The sequence below is a fragment of the Halichondria panicea genome, chromosome 7, assembly GCF_963675165.1.
Source record: "Halichondria panicea chromosome 7, odHalPani1.1, whole genome shotgun sequence".
In the NCBI taxonomy this organism is placed as follows: Eukaryota; Metazoa; Porifera; class Demospongiae; order Suberitida; family Halichondriidae; genus Halichondria; species Halichondria panicea.
In genome coordinates, this window is record NC_087383.1 from 709,738 (window position 1) to 726,499 (window position 16,762).

Here is a 16,762-nt window from a genome sequence, read left to right on the forward strand (position 1 = left end):
CCATCACAACAATAATATCCACAGTATACATTACATCACCCACACTCCTGCATATTAATTGATGTACAGTTAGCCTCGGTCCCAGGCCTCTATAGAGAGGCTAATGGTAAAGAATGTCCATTTTGGTAAAGATCATTACATTAAGTTTTGTATAACGACATTTTCAATTCATGGCAATGCTAAAAAGAATGAAAGTACTTGTAAATGTGTAACAATGCCATGGATTAATATAATTATAGCCCAAGGCCGTTGCATGTTCATCCCTGCAGAGAAACAACATGCTAATTAGATGCACTTCCGAAGCTGTCCAGATGAAGCTGTGGCTGAACAGGGCATCACCTGCATGTGAATAGTGTGTGATGATGCATGCCCTCGGTACAGACAAATAGTTAGCTAAATGATACAATAACTCTAGACAGGCTAGATGTGAGCGGTACAGACATAAGATTTTATGCAAGTTGTGAGTAATAAAAGTGTTACAAAAGCACAAATACAGTGAAAGGGACCCACCCACATGTGACAGCAACAAATAAGGGTTGGAATTGTATGATGCAATGCTTTCCATGCAAGAGGTATATTACCACCATTATACGGGTACATGAAGCAGGGAGCTAGCTGACAACTCACTCTCTACGTTGTGAATATAATTGTTCTCTTCTTAGCAGATGGCTTCGTAAGGCAGCTGTTTTATTGCAACAGACCAAAAATTCCTAACCCATTCAGTAAGTTTGTGGCTAATACATAATTACTGCATGTATATAACCCCCTAACGTAGCCCATGAATCTTTAGGCCATGCAAAGGCAGCTTTCCTTTAAATAGGCACTAAAAGAAACCGGTAATATACATCATCTGAATAGTAGAATCAAGACTAGGGGGAGACATGATACGTAGAACTGGGGAGGGGGGGCACGGCTATAGTTTGTCATGAATAAGTGGGTGTGTTTTGAATTCATTATCATTCAATGAAAATTAATGAAGGATTGTCATAGAGCCGGCTGCAGGTGGGCATACAAATGAAAACTCCGTTGATCGTCCCCTGATGCCAGACCAAGTGCGACAATACTCTCAGAAGTATTGACACTGGTTCAAAGAGTACTATAGGAGGTATTCCGAAGGCTCAGAACAATCTCCATAATCCTACTGTGGGAAGTCTCAAATCTTTGAAACATCACCACAATATTATGGAAATGTCGATCGCAACCCGGCCATGGCCACCAAAACTGATAGTCACTAAAATAATACTGTGGGAAGTCTCAACCGAATATAAATAAATATTTCCTCGCAATGATAACACCTGCAAAGAGTATACTCATTAATAGTAGAAATATGGAGGGCCTTGGTTCAAAGAGTGTATATAAGTACGGAGGTACCAGAAGGAAAGTCAGAGTTTACTCACACCCAAGGGAGATATAAATTGAAAATGATGTGGTTCAAAGAGTATAGTGTCTATATGAGTACCAGCAGGAAGGTCATTGAAAGAGACAAGTGTTCCTGAAGATGAAAGTAAATGAACAATCTAGTTATTGAACTTGTACATGTTAAGTTTATGTTTATTTACAGGTGACCCAGTGGTAATGATATCCTTCACAGCATCGGGAGTTGTGCACAACTGCATGTTTACAAAACGCGATTCTAAGTCCGCCTGACGAACCGGCTGTTATACTTCCTTATAAGGCTTATTAGTTACCCCAAACTATGTTTGGGGAAGCCTAACAAATTCTCTATGTGCAGAAACTATCGATCTCCTTCCAGCCTGCCTGTTTCTGGGTCAATCCTCGAAAACCTCGAAAATTTCGTGCCTCGAAACACTACACCAAAGAATATAGTCTTATTATGATGCAATATAATGTCTCACCAGCTCAGTGTGCTTCTTGTCTAAAAGAATGGCTGGACTGCTTGGCATTAAGTGTTGGTGTCCCTTATGAGTGTCTTGCCCGATCCTTACAAGGAAACCAACCCAGGCTCGAGGGGAGGTTCGTTGGTATGAGGGGGGTGAATGCATTGCTTTTGAAGCTGCTCTCACCTCTGGAAATTGTGATAACCACGTCACAGATCTATATACACGACAATTAAGTTGGGGCTAACAAGGAAGCTCAGACAATAATCATGTTATAATAATAATTAGCAGAAGCTAAGAACCATATCGACAAAGTTTGATATATGTCCGGGTACATAGAAAACAGTACATGCACTCTAATCATGCAATCTGAATCGCTTGTTATAATTATAAGGACATGCATTAGTAGAAAATCAAACACTAAACAGTTTTCCTACAACTCGTTAACTACAGAGAACAGTACAGGTATAGTTCCATAATTATGAGAGATACATTGAAATAGACAACTCACAGGCCACGGTAGAGCCGGTAATCTATACAAGTGTGTAGTTTCAACAACACTGGCCCACCTGTCTATTATGAGATGGCAATATAGACTACATGAGATACAGAACCATATGCATGCATAATTATTATTGACAAAGTTCCACTTCGTAAACTCCACTGAGGTGAGAAAGATCGTTGTGACCCAGGCAACTAAAAACATGAGTTTGGACGAAAGGAAGAAAGTGTCCAAGGCCAGGCATCTTCAAAGGACATGAGGTTTATCACATCTAAACATAATTATAGAGTGATGTCAAAACCCTACGTGAGACACTTGCCAGCCAATACAACGAGGCTCCGGCAAGATTTGAATTTGAGAGGGCCAAGTGGATGTCTTGGATTGTGCACTAATATCCCCTGGTGAGCCGTATCATTGAAAACCTGCTCATCATTATATAAGGTACCAGCACATGTTAATTAATGGGGTCTGTATGTTCTGCCTGGTTTGCCTGCATTACGACCCCGGTTCAAGTATGGACAGCTGACTCATACTAATTTGTAAACACTAAATGCAGAAGAGATTGAATAGCCACTCTAATCATGCAATCTGAATGACTTGTTATAATTCCAGAATGGCTGGACTGCTTGGCATTAAGTGTTGGTGTCCCTTATGAGTGTCTTGCCCGATCCTTACAAGGAAACCAACCCAGGCTCGAGGGGAGGTTCGTTGGTATGAGGGGGGGTGAATGCATTGCTTTTGAAGCTGCTCTGAAGAAGAAACAATAATTGTTATCACTGACCCTGTTTTTATATAGGTAATTTCTCTGTCTTAGACAACAATATTATTTTTCGGCCACTTTCGATTCTACATGATGTTATAAATTAGACAAGATGCAGAAAAAAGTGTCTATACGAGTACCAAGAGGTACTAGAGGGAAAGTCAAAGGAAGCAAATTTAAGGGAGATATAAATTGAAAATGGTCTACCATGGGCTCATTAACAATAGAAATAATGGAGGGTGGAAGGCACTGCACTCCCTTGGTTCAAAGAGTGTATATACAAGTACCAGGAGGTACCAGAAGGAAGGTCAGGGAAAGTCAAAGGAAGCAAATTTAAGGGAGATATAAATTGAAAATGGTCTACCATGGGCTCACAGTAAAAATAATGGAGGGTGGAAGGCACTGCACTCCCTTGGTTCAAAGAGTGTATATACAAGTACCAGGAGGTACCAGAAGGAAGGTCAGGGAACACCAAAGATTATATAGCAAAGGGAGATAGTGTATCAGAGTGTCTGCATACCAGGAGGTACCGGTACCAGAGGGAAAGTCAGAGTTCACTCACATCAAAGATTATATAGCAAAGGGATTGCTGTGTATAATAGCTATTAGTATACTTCTATAATGACCATGCAGCTACACGACCGAACATTTTCTTCACCACCTCTCGTATGAGAACCTAAAGTCCCTCCCCCAATACCGCCTCGTATGGAGACAGAACCTAAAGTCCCCCCCCCCCAATACCAGAAGCTATATATAAGAATTCTTCTGTTGGCAGTGAAACAAAATAGAGGGTACACACGTTGTTACACTGTCAGTTTCCATCAAACATTTTCTTGTACACTTCAGTTACCGCTCAACTTTGTATATACTCAAAGTTGTATTTTTTGATTGTAATGTGTGCATAGCATGTACGCGTATACCCTATTTCCTACTACCATTGACTAATATTCGGGCCTATGAGAAGTGCCGGGGCAAAGATGAGCATGATACCCCCATCTCACCGGGGTTATATCTGGCTGGGTTAAATTGTTCTCAAGTAAGTGCCTTATGATTTTTGCCTGAAGTATGGGGGGGAAGTAATATCAAGAGTTTATGAGACCAAACTGACAATTCAAAATAGCTTTGTACACTCCATTTAAAATTCTTAGTCTTCAATCTATTTGTAGAACGATATTACGTTTAATCTTCTTGTATATGAAATTATGTAAGTTATTTGCTTCGAATAATGAATTTTTAATGACGTGTAAAATGAGTGATGCAATACAAGTCATGTGTGACCTGCACAGGTGTATACAAACTGCCGAGTTTCAGCAGTTGACGAAGATGGGTACGTGTGGAAACGTTTCGGCGAGACGTGAACAATTTTACTTTTATTTTTCATTGTTATTGATATCAATATCGACAAAGTTCTCGATTATGCAATCTGAATAATTATAAGGACATCCACTAGAAGAAACAATTATTGTTATCACAAATTGAAGGACAAGAGAACAGTGTACGAATATAATTATTACTACAAGGAACAAACTGACCCATGGGTAAGGTTGTAGCTTTCTCCGTCTTAGAAAAACGAAGGTACACAAGAAGCTGGCTTTCTCCGTCATTATACGCCGACTAGCTGGTATCATATACCATGTACGTACAAGTATGTGTTCTTGCACTGTGTTTAGGTATTTTTTTTATAATTATAGTCATTCCTATTTATTATACGCTGACTAGCTGGTGGTTTCACTTCATTAGTGTAAAGAGAATGCAACAAAGATCAATCTTTCCCTTGGAGTCTACATAGTCTGGGAATCTATGAAGAGCTTCAGTGAGGGTCCATTCGAAGAACTTTTTGTGGACTAGTTAGAATATAGGCAATGAAAAAAGGGAGTGTTTGGACGTTTTCTGGCATGCAGCTTTATGTCAGCACCTCCTCAGCAGATTGGTCCCTCAAAATATTATTGCAATAAAATTTTTTTAGACACGCATCATTGAATTAATTATTTCTTTATGACTGTGGAGACTGGCCATGACGCACTGGATGATTCTGTAGCTACCAGAGACCCCTATAGGGTTGCTGCTGGGGAGATTATATGGATTTCACCCTCCACTCCCGGCCTCACCAAAGAGAAGATCACTACGCCCAGCCCTCCTCCCATCACCGGCCCGACCACTGACGAGAGACTTCAAAGACTGGAAGAAGCCCAAATCATAACACTCGGGAGAGTTGATAGGCTGGAAGCCTCGCTAGCCAGGACCAAGTATCCCATCTGATTCAGACCGAGAGGACCTTCTTAACCCCCCGACCGCCCAAGATGGTTGCACCTGTCAAACTAGGAATCTTGTACTAGAGGGAAGCCCACAACGATAAGAAATGAAGAAGGTTGATTGTCAAGAGAACAGGGAACACAAAGAGCGGAACACCATTCACGAGCTAGGGTATTAGCGTTGACGTGCATTACTGTTGAATGCTGTAAAATAAGGAGAGATGTGGTTCCATGGCAGGAAACATATAAAGCATCACAGTTTACTAGTAAATAGTAGCATACGTAAATAACATATGCTAAATAATGAAAGTTACAACTGTTACTACAAGCACCATAGTCAAAGAGTAAGCAGTATATAATTATGTGTTCTACTGCAATGTTGTATGTAGAACAAATTCAAGAAGAAAATCAAATTTACAGTAGTAGTATTTATAATACTAATAACTTATATTTTATTGACTGTATATGTAAGAAACTAATAGAAGTAACAAGCAAAAAGGATGTCATGAAAGAAGGAAAGCACAGCACCAAAGATATCAGTTGCCTCAGGGCCGCCATATTCACACCCCAGGATGTGGTAATAAAAGAAAGAGCAGACCATCAATACCATAAAAGAAGTCAATACAATTATATCAAAGCTCTCAATTTGTTCTAAGGTGAGTGGGTTATCATGTTTGATAAAAGAGCTTAAGATCAATATTCTTCAGAGAGAGGAAGTATTAAGACGTCTTCTCGTTCACGCTTGCATGCATAGTGGAGGGGGTCTTTGAGGATTCATCATAAACATTCGGATTAGCCCCACCCTCTATAAGGGCTCTACACGCCCGACATTTCCGAGCTGGCTAGCACAGGTGTCATATTTGTTCTAAAATGTTCCAAATGACGAACAAGCATAGCAACCATCGACAGTTAGTCAGGATCGATTAATACATACAACTTAAAGTGTCCCACAGAGAAACGCAGAATAAACAGTAATGTGGAGACTGTGTGTCCATCAGTGTCCCGGAGTGAAATATCGATGAAAGACACAGTTACAAGCTGCTTGGAGTACATGGCTAATGTAGAGGTAATAATAATTATAAGGAAGAGCAGAGCCAAGCATACAAAAAGAGAAACATGGCGAGCACAACTGTTTACAAAATACAGCAGCAGTATTCCCTGATCAATAACTACACATTGACCTAGCAGTGTACGTTGTGGAGCGTAAAGTAAGCCCCTATCTATGCCTTGCATGTACACCTTTTCATGTGTTTTCTTTATAATTATTAGTTTTATATAAAATTATATACTAAGAACAACTTGTTACTTCTAACTCATTAGGACCTTGTACAGATCTACGCCCACAGCAGATTATTATACAAAAAACATCATTCTGAAGCATGTATCACCAATTGCTTTAGTTTCTATAAAAACGAATCTCCAGTGTTCAGGACCTCCCTCCCAAGGAAGCCAATGTACTTTTGGCCCTGTTTGGCATCTCGCCAAAAAAACAATCTTGGATGGACAAGACGGGCAACATACCCTGCTCTAAACTTTGCTGCCACGGATTCAAGCCAGGAAGTTTGTCGCCTACATATCAGGTTTTACACCTCTTCTCTGGATACTAGTTCTTCTACTTGTAAGAACCGTCACTGGGAACTAATATATTAGCAAGTCTTATAACTATTATATTCCCGTTTGGACAAGGGCGAGGCTCGTACGGATCACCGGAGCTGTCTCAGTTCAGTGGATTGGCTGTGACAGGAGATTATGGAGAAGAAAGAGAGTAAAGTCATGTGATCCTCAAACACTGGATATTCGTTACACGGGACATGTCCTTTGAACTCTAGGGCACGTTACACAAGTCACAAAGAAACCAACTCTAAAGCGTGGAGATTATGTATGCCTACGGTGAGGCCAGGGGATGAGGGGATGGGGAGAGGCCCACCAAGAATCTTCTTTAAATACAGTGATGCGCATGCTTCAGAATCACATGTGTAAGATTCGATAAAATATTTTGTTGTTGCCCTCACTGCAGGAAGAAACGATCCTGTCGAAGACGGACACAATTTCTGAGACAACAAATTTAATAACTATATTATACAAGAGAAAATGTAAGATATATGGGAACTACTTGGCAGAAGCTGCACCATGGCACTCATTAGGAGTTTAAACACCAACCATGTATTTGACTATTTAGACTATTAGTATATGAAGAAATAAATAAATTATAATAATTCACGGAGCAGAGAAAAAATTCCAAGTTTGTGATCCCAAACACTGGAGATTCGTTTTGTCATTACATATCACGTTTTACACCTTTATTCTGCTGGATTCACACATCGCTTATATATATAATTATATACATTTTCCTTGAACCAGCTTATTGCAACTCTCCTTTTATTGACGAGTTGGTCACTTTGAGGCCAGTTTAGTAAGGCAAGGAAATCATGTGCCTTACAGTGGGTCATCATAAAATCTTTATCATCCACAGAACTTTGGTCTGCATTTGGAGAGGAACAGTTCGGTGGTTTGAATTGAGAGACATCAGGATGGATCGTATTGACGGGATCCTCAGTGTCCATTTCATTATCTCTTGACTCGTCAGGATTAGCTGATTCTGCACAAGCAAATGGCCTACTCAATGAAACCTCTTGATCTAATTCAGCCTCGCGAGTTTATTATATGTTTGATAAAAGAGCTTAAGATCAATATTCTTCAGAGAGAGCAAGTATTTGAAGACGTCTTCTCGTTCACGCTTGCATGCGGGGGTCTTCGAGGATTCATCATAACTGTTCGGATATGCACACAGGTATTAGGAATTATTGGGTAGTTTAATTACGTAATCCTGATGTCGAGTACGATCACCAATTATAATTATACATTAATTAATTCACAAAGCAGGAGAGGAAATTCCCAGTCATGTGATCCCGAACACTGGATCAAGGGTCAAACACTGTTAGTCATCAGGAGTATATGATGTGATACATGTACATGTAGTGTTGTGAAGGAATGTGTTGTTAGGTAAAAGTAGACGTGCAATCTATTGATGTACTGCTACTTACGCAAATATCTCATTCTAGATTGAAAATTGTTATCATGACAACCATACTGAGTGCTGCTTAACAGAGGTGATTGTGGATGAGGACTTGCTCTTGGCAACCAACCTGGAGGGAGCTGGCTGATCATCTTTATATTATCGGAGAAGACGTCAAAGGATCTCATGACTGTCTACGATACTGGTGAGTATAGTGGTTTTCATGCGTGTTGCTTGAATTGTGGCCCTGCTATAGGAAATCATATAGTTGTTGGAGCTTAATTCAAGCTGGGTCTAGAGCCAGGCGTTTGTTTAATACGCTACACGCTGCTCCATTATTGGAATAGGATACCACCTACAACTGGACTGGCTGTGACAGGATGATGAAGAAGAAAGAAGAGGAAATTCCCAGTCATGTGATCCCCGACCACTGGATATTCATTAAACGGCATTTCTGAAGTACGATCACCAATTATAATTATACATTAATTAATTCACAGGGCAGGAGAGTAAATTCCTAGTCATGTGATCCCGAACACTGGAGCTGAACCAGTTCAGTGGACTGGCTGTGACAGGATGATGGAGAAGAAAGAGAGTAAATTCCCAGTCATGTGATCCCCGAACACTGGATATTCATAAACGGGATTCTAAAGTACGATCACCAATTACAATTACATATTATTTTACAGAGCAGGAGAGGAAATTTCTATAGTCATGTGATCCCGAACACTGGAGCTGAACCAGTTCAGTGGATTGGCCGTGACAGGATGATGGAGAAGAAAGAGAGTAAATTCCCAGAAATCTATTTCAACAAGTAAACAGGAATAATGTCCCAGTCATGTGATCCCAAACACTGGATATTCATTACGTAAAATTTTGAAGTACGTCACCATTATACATTAAATAATTATTCACAGAGCAAGAGAGGAAATTCCTAGTCATGTGATCCCGAACACTGGAGCTGAACCAGTTCAGTGGATTGGCTGCGACAGGATGATGGAGAAGAAAGAGAGTAAATTCCCAGTAATGTGATCCCCGAACACTCACTCACTTTCTACACTTCAGTACAACGAATTTTCCTTTGGTCACGAGGATCAAACAGCGAACCCAATAGGTAAGGCTGGGTGTGTGATTGGTTTCCATGTACTTTTCTGAAGTATGATCACCAAATACATATTTAATAACTTTGGGATGGGGAGAGGCTCACCAAGAATCTCCTTTAAATATATGATTATTTGCATGAAAAAAAAAGGGATGCCAAGCTATATAATTAAGCCAGCCGAGCAGGTGGCCATCCTGGAAGTATGTGGGCCAAGGGCATGCGGGGGTAGGGAAAGGCCAACCAGGCCTCCCTGAGGACGGCCATGAAGAAGTGTGGATGAGACATCAGAAGTTCGAGTAGTGCAAGATTTAGCCTCTGATTTGAAAAGCCTCTGCTCAAAAGTCACGGTATCAACCTAGAGAAGCAATGCAACCATATTACGCAATGCATTGGGACCTAAAGGAGCCGGCTGAATTGAAACAATTTCTTTGTGTTCTAGGAAGCAGCCTTAATTGGCGGGCCACCTGTTGAACTGTGCATTGGCAACCAACAATTGTGTTGAACTGTGCACTGTTTTGTTTTTTGTCCTTGTCCTTGTTCTCAGTCATAGTCTATTGTTTTATTGTGTCATGAATATTGAAACTCAATGTGAGAAAAAAGCAGTACACACAAAATACTGTTGCATGAAAAAAAATTATGAAAATGCAAGTTGTTCTCCTGGAAGAAAACAGTTGTGTTATGGGAGTGAAGTATTCACGCTAGATTTCCATGCGGAGGATCATATTAGTTGTGATTGCTTACGTAGCATTATAATACGTAGTATACAAAATCAATTAGTTATTAAAGCTTATTAATCAATTACGATAATTATGCATGCTGCACATAACTATCTACGCACAAGCAGGCCAATTATCAATTGCGGGATACACACAAGAAGGGGAACGAGGCGTCGTGCTTGGAAGAGAAAGCACTGAATCGATACGGTGATCTACCATACATTCGACTATTAAAATAAATTATGAAAATGTAAAGATCTAATATGTAATGATTTGTAATATGCTGTTCTCCTGGAAGGGTTCCCTTTCATATCAATTGTGGGATGGCAATTCACGTAATATGAGGCAGTTCCGTTAAAGGGGAACGAGGTATCGTGCTTGGAAGCTATAGGAATAGCACCAAAGAGGCGACACGGTGATCTACCATCTCCTGCAGTAATCGCTGCCCCTGTGTCCATGCTGTCTCCAACAGCAGATCACAACATTGTGCACTTCCATGTGACTAATAGCACAAGAGAGATTGTAATGATAATAATCGTGTCATCTGCAAGAACTTTACTTTCAGTATTCGAAACTATTTCACAGGTGAATTGCTCTTTCGAAAGCATCTGTGTCAAAAGGGCGGAGTTAACAAGGACATCTGTAACATGTACGGCTCCCTTTATCGTTATCTGCATGCTGGCGGATGCGAGCAGCCCTTCCCCTTAGTATAAATGGCTGCAAAAACGAGCTAGTGCTAAGTGCACCTATATAAATTGATATCATGTCGCGCTCATATCATCCAAGATGGAAAGTGGCCGTCATGGCACACCTTTTCGACGAGGGGATGACTGGCAGCGCAGCCCTGGTGGATACGGCTGTCTTCCTTTTAACAGCAGCCTTTGTTGCTAAGCAATCCTCGTTAATTCATACTGCATATATTATTGTCGAATAACTTATTGCCCGCTGACAAGTTGCTGAATCTGAGTCTGATCGGATGAAAGAGGGGTTATTAGGAGAAACAAGTTCGTATTTAATAACAAGAGCAGAGGACGTTTGTGTTTGGCCTTGCATACTCATAGGAAGGGGCAGTGGTTGTACAAAAAAAAAAAAAAACACTACCTGAGGACCTTAGATGCATCCTCTGTCTTTATATTATGTGGCTCGGGAATCGCACTCAAACTGGTGCAGAAGAGAGTCATGTCTTTTAATTAAAATGTGCATAGCAACGGAGGACCAGCACGAGACCTTCACATGGCGCAAGCTTGAATTACATTAATTAATCGAGGTATACGTGTCGTATCTGTTGGTCAAGATGTAACATGCATGTGCAAAATTAAAGAGGGGTGGAGCTAGTGCACCTAATCGATATCTCTGCTGCAGGACAAGTAACAGAGTCAGTGACACAAGTATGCACAATACAAGAAGTCAGGGAACGTCTAGATGCGAGCAGCCCCTTGCTTTAGTACAAAAACGAGCTAGTGCACCTGGCAAGTGGTCGTCATAGTCTACTACAATAAATACAACAAATTTGTCTCCCTCACCTATTCGACGAGGGGATGACAGGAACAACTGGTGGATACGGCTGTCTTCCTTTAACAGCAGCCTTTGTTGCTAAGCAATCCTCTTAAAATTTAACTGCATATATTATTGTCGATAACTTCATTGTTCCATTTGTTAAAAAAAAAACACTACCTGAGGAGGACCTTAGATGCGTCCTCCGTCTTCATGTGGCTCGGGAATCGCACCAGTATTTTGAACGAAGCTGTGCCCAGGAACTATTCAAGGATCATCAACTTTAGGTGCATGCCACAATGGTTGACTCTATTTAGAGACCAGGTGCTGTGATAAACCTCACAGTAAAAGAGTTCGAAGACGCCAAGCCAGAGGTCTCCAGTGGAAGAGACACCACTTATTGCTGCAGTAAAAAGCTGATCCTGTGAGGGCGGGAGCTATTCCCAGGACAACGAAAATGAAAATAAATAACTGTTTAAGATTTAATAATTATTCTTGATTTGCAAGATGGGTATAAAGTGCAATCAATTTCACCTTTGGACGGGAAAAAAGCAATTTCCGGGATAATGAAAAATGAAAATAAGTTTACGATTTAATTATAAATATAATCTAAGATGCTGTACTCTTGGAAAGAAGAGTTTGTTGCTCGACAGAGTTTCGGAAACTGGTGTCCACACAAGACCTCAAACTGGCGCAGAGGAGAATCGTGTCTTTAAATCATTTTAGTGTGGTCATGCAAACAGTCTAATAATCTTGGTAAAATAACAATTGCACATACAGCCGACCACTTCTTAGTTTTGAAGTTTGTAACGGAGGATTTAAAGTTTAATTAAAATATGCATAGCAACGAAGGACCAGCACGAGATCTTCACATGGCGCAAGCTTTAATTACATTAATTAATCGAGGTACACGTGTCGTATCTGTTGGTCACGCATCACACTGTTTTAGGGAGAATTTGCAGCGCACGCACACACGTCACTTACCAACACTCTACATTGCTAAACGAGTTTACCAGATCATAAAAGTCGTAGCCACAACAAAATGGACTTAAGCAGATTGAATAACGTTCCTGTGCGTGCCAAAAAATGGATAAGTAGCCTAGAAAATCAAGTAAGCTAGAATACGAATTACAAGTACAGAGTGATGAAGATTATTTGTCTATATACAAATATATATATATATACCGGTAAGATTATTGAACAACAAGAGTTACCAGCACATGCAATTTATCTACCAGCATTACAAAGTATACAAGATGGTATTATACTAGCCCCTCGTCTCAAGGAAATCAATGCTGTATAGAATTCCTTTCCACAATTACGCTTATAGACAGCTTATCAATGCTCTCCCAAGATTGATTCGGGACTTGAATTTAGGTTTAAGAAAAAGACATCTGCCCAAAAATATTTATGATGATCTATCCATGTACAAAGCTCTGCACTACATTCAATACAAAGTTTCATTTATTTATGATGGTGGGTTTCTTAGCACTACAAGATACCATTAATAGTTCTCACAATGTTTAGTCTGTATATAAAAGCGTAATCACTGATTAGCCAGATACCAGAATAGCTCCATACAATTATTATTTAGGACCCAGCTACGTAATTATTTAATAACAGGGCAACAAAAGAGACTGAATCAGCACACGAGTAAATGCCCTTGGTCCTCTGTATCATGCATGGTCTTGGTTCATTAAAGCATGTGCATGTACACAATCATAGAAAGCTATAACAACACACACATACATACAAGTGACAACTAGCTAGGATAAGACCTACTATACTAGCTAACTGAGAGGTGGTCCCATGTAGATCTACCACCATGGAGTGTATATACAGTGCATATACGACTTAATGCCAACATTGACTGAACTTGTGACATGTATCAGTGCATGTTGCTGTTGATTAATACATCTATTAAATGTTGTCTCTCTCGATCTGCAGTGGACTCTGGCATGGTAGAGTGGCTGTTTGGACCAGGGAGGCGAGGGATATCGTGGCTGACCTCTCTCGGTGCTTGTAAATTATTATGTGTTTATGTTGCTGCAGCTTGTCAGTAAGTACTGCCAAGATGCAGATTCGGGCCTAGGTGCACCTACGGACATGCCTGCTGGCGCTGCCAAGGTCCCCACCCCATGTCCAAATGCAGACAACCGAGCACCAACCCAGCTAACAGGTAGTCCTGCACAGACGGGGACTAGCAAGGACTGGTTATTTCTCATTGCGTTTTCGATTTGCATTCATCCAATTCAATATGTATCTTAGCAATTCATTCAATGCCTTGTTGACGTTGATACTTATGGGTGTCAAAGACGACAGTCAACATCTTCCTTCTATTGCAAAGCGGGTGTTAAGCTCTATAAAATGTATCCAGTCTCGACAAATCAAGACAACTCAAACTGAGCATATTATATATATAGGACTGGTTATTTAACATTGTGTTCAACTTGCAATCAATATGTATCTTCCACCAAATTAATTATGCCATTTCTGCTGATCATGAACCTGTGATACTAATGACACAAGAAGTCATAACAATAAGTTATACAGCTATATAATTATGGTAATATTAACTAAGTTATACGGCTATATATGGTAATTAAGTCATAATAATTGCCAGAAAGAGAAGAAAGTGATTGCTATCACATGACACATGTACAGGCAGGGATGGTAATACCTTAGTGTTTTTAATCTAAGATTATTGAACTATACAAGAGTTACCAGCTGTACAAAATTACAAGCCCCACCCGCACAAAAAGAAGGCGTAGAACGACAAGATTACTGAGGCTATTAATTCCTTTCCATAATTATGCTCGAAAATATTTATAATGATTAGATTTTAATGATCTAAAGCTCCCAAATATCCATGTACAAAGTTCTGCACTAATGGTATCTTGTAGTGCTATAAGTATATAAAGAAACCCACCACCACCAAAAATAACTGGCGGTGTAATCACTGATTAGTCAGATACCAGTGTACTGTCACAATTATTATTTACGAATAATTATAATTGACAAGCTCCTATAATTATATATTTACTGATTCACTCCGTATCCTAGGTGATGTCCAGTAATTAATTACTTCCCTCATTCTTATAATCTACTTCTTCAGCAGATTTAAGTTGATATGATGCGTGTACAGCACAGAAATTATTTTGAAGAGCCGGGCATCTTGACAAAATTTTGTACATGCACGACAGCTACCTAGAGATCACTACATTGATGGACAAGCAAACACTTGGAGAGGGGTTTTCTACAGGTGTTCGGTGTGTTTATATTGTATCTGTTATTTGTCCAATACCGCTCAATATTAACTCCCTTCTCCCATGTAATACTCGAGGGAAAGCAGCAATAACTACAACAAAACTGCATGGGCTCTGCTATAATTCATCGTCTTTCAGGCATCTCCTAATGCAATGTATACGGGACCACATGATCAGTTCTCCTTAAAACCATCACTTTATAAAGACTACTGTACAAGTCAGTATCTATATATACTACACACACATGCATGCGCTATTATTGCATTGGAGAAGATAATACTTGAACAAGTGCATAATTAAGAAGAGTGCTTATGTTCTACGGTAACAAAAGTTGTGAAGAAGCAAAGAATATTCTCGGCAAATTACACAATTGAGTAAACTACACAAACACCTTATACAAACCACACAGCTTCCCAGTTACTCTATGGGCTACACCACAGACATAAGCCACTATAAGCTTACTCTATGGGCTACACCACAGACATAAGCCTCTACCTACTTTTCACAACTTTAAACTAGATTAGGGTCTCAGGATGCTACCCTGTCACGAAAAGAGTGCTAAGAGGGGTGTCCTGCACGCAGCGGAGTTAAGGACTGCATGCTTTATGCATCTGTGAAGTCACGCTTTCCATTAAATTTTTGCATACAGATTCTTGGATGGCTGTGATTGGTGTAGTATTTGTACCGTACACGTGATGAAAAGTGAGTCACTAATAAAACTCGGGTGCTACATTCTTCTTATTACTCTACATAGATTATAAATGACTGTAACAGTTTTCTTTCTATATAAACTGACTGTCCTGTACATGCGCGTACACGTATAAGCATTTACCAATATTATTATTATTATTTCTACAAACATTTACAGTAATGTACCAGCATACGCTTCATATATTAAAATGTGCACCAGATACAGACATCGAAAAAAGTACTGAGAATAGCTAGATGGAAATACTTGAGCTACATGCTCACCACACAAGCTGCTGCCAGATGAGACTCGATGTACTACATTGTACGGGCTTCCAAAAAAAGCGGTCCGTGATACTCTCGCTCTTGCTTCAAAACTTGAAGAAATCTGTAAACAGCAATAGCATTGCATGCATAAAATCATACCATGCGCACACAATATCAGAACAAAAGTTGCTATATATGCAAAATATGTACACAAGAAACCACTTACCAGTTACTTGATTCCGGTTAGCTTCGTGCTGTGAAGACAGCAATGGATTCGCCAGACCACCCATCGGTATCTTCCATCTTCACAAGTTCTAGTTCTCCTACCGCGAGGTCGCAATCAGATCTACGCATAGCGCATGTGCAGACAAGCACATGTGACAAGCCCCACCCCTCTTTAATTTTGCACATGCGCATTACATCTTGACTGTGAGTAAACTCTTACATTATGCATTGTGTACACAGTAACCAAAGGCAAGAAAAACACCATTTAAAACTGAATCAGTTCTGTTATTACTACTGGCATTGTATGAATGATTTTTAAACTGAACTTTTCTTTCTTGGCCAGATAACTTGTTAGTCTTGTACAGTTTGTTCTTATTCTTCAGCTCTGTAAATAGGTAAATGTCAGATTTGTAGTGTCTCTATGAGTATAGATCCCACTACACTATAAACTAAAAGTTAGATCTACATTTTAGCTCACCAAATTTCGATACTGTTAGCTTTGAATAGTCAATTTGTACAACAGTAGCCTGGTGTGCCGCCATGTCCGTTAAGATTTGCTGTAATCATTCGTTTATTTGTTAACTGTTAATTGTTAATCTTGAAACTGTAAATAGAAAACATGCAACTGAGTACACAC

The 16,762-nt window shown here is 39.8% G+C and overlaps 1 long non-coding RNA gene across 6 annotated transcripts; it reads right to left on the reverse strand.

Annotated features, from left to right (window-relative positions):
* Positions 1-116: 116 nt before the first annotated feature.
* LOC135338329 (uncharacterized) lies at positions 117-16,750 on the reverse strand. Of its 6 annotated transcripts, none has more exons than XR_010395487.1 (5): positions 16,604-16,750; positions 16,127-16,510; positions 15,919-16,021; positions 1,857-2,055; positions 117-339 (listed from the first exon to the last, which is right to left on the reverse strand). It is a non-coding gene; the product is annotated as an uncharacterized LOC135338329 (long non-coding RNA). The 6 variants fall into 6 exon arrangements; XR_010395486.1 differs by having other exon boundaries at positions 117-1,809; XR_010395485.1 differs by lacking the exon at positions 1,857-2,055.
* Between the last annotated feature and the right edge of the window lie 12 nt (positions 16,751-16,762).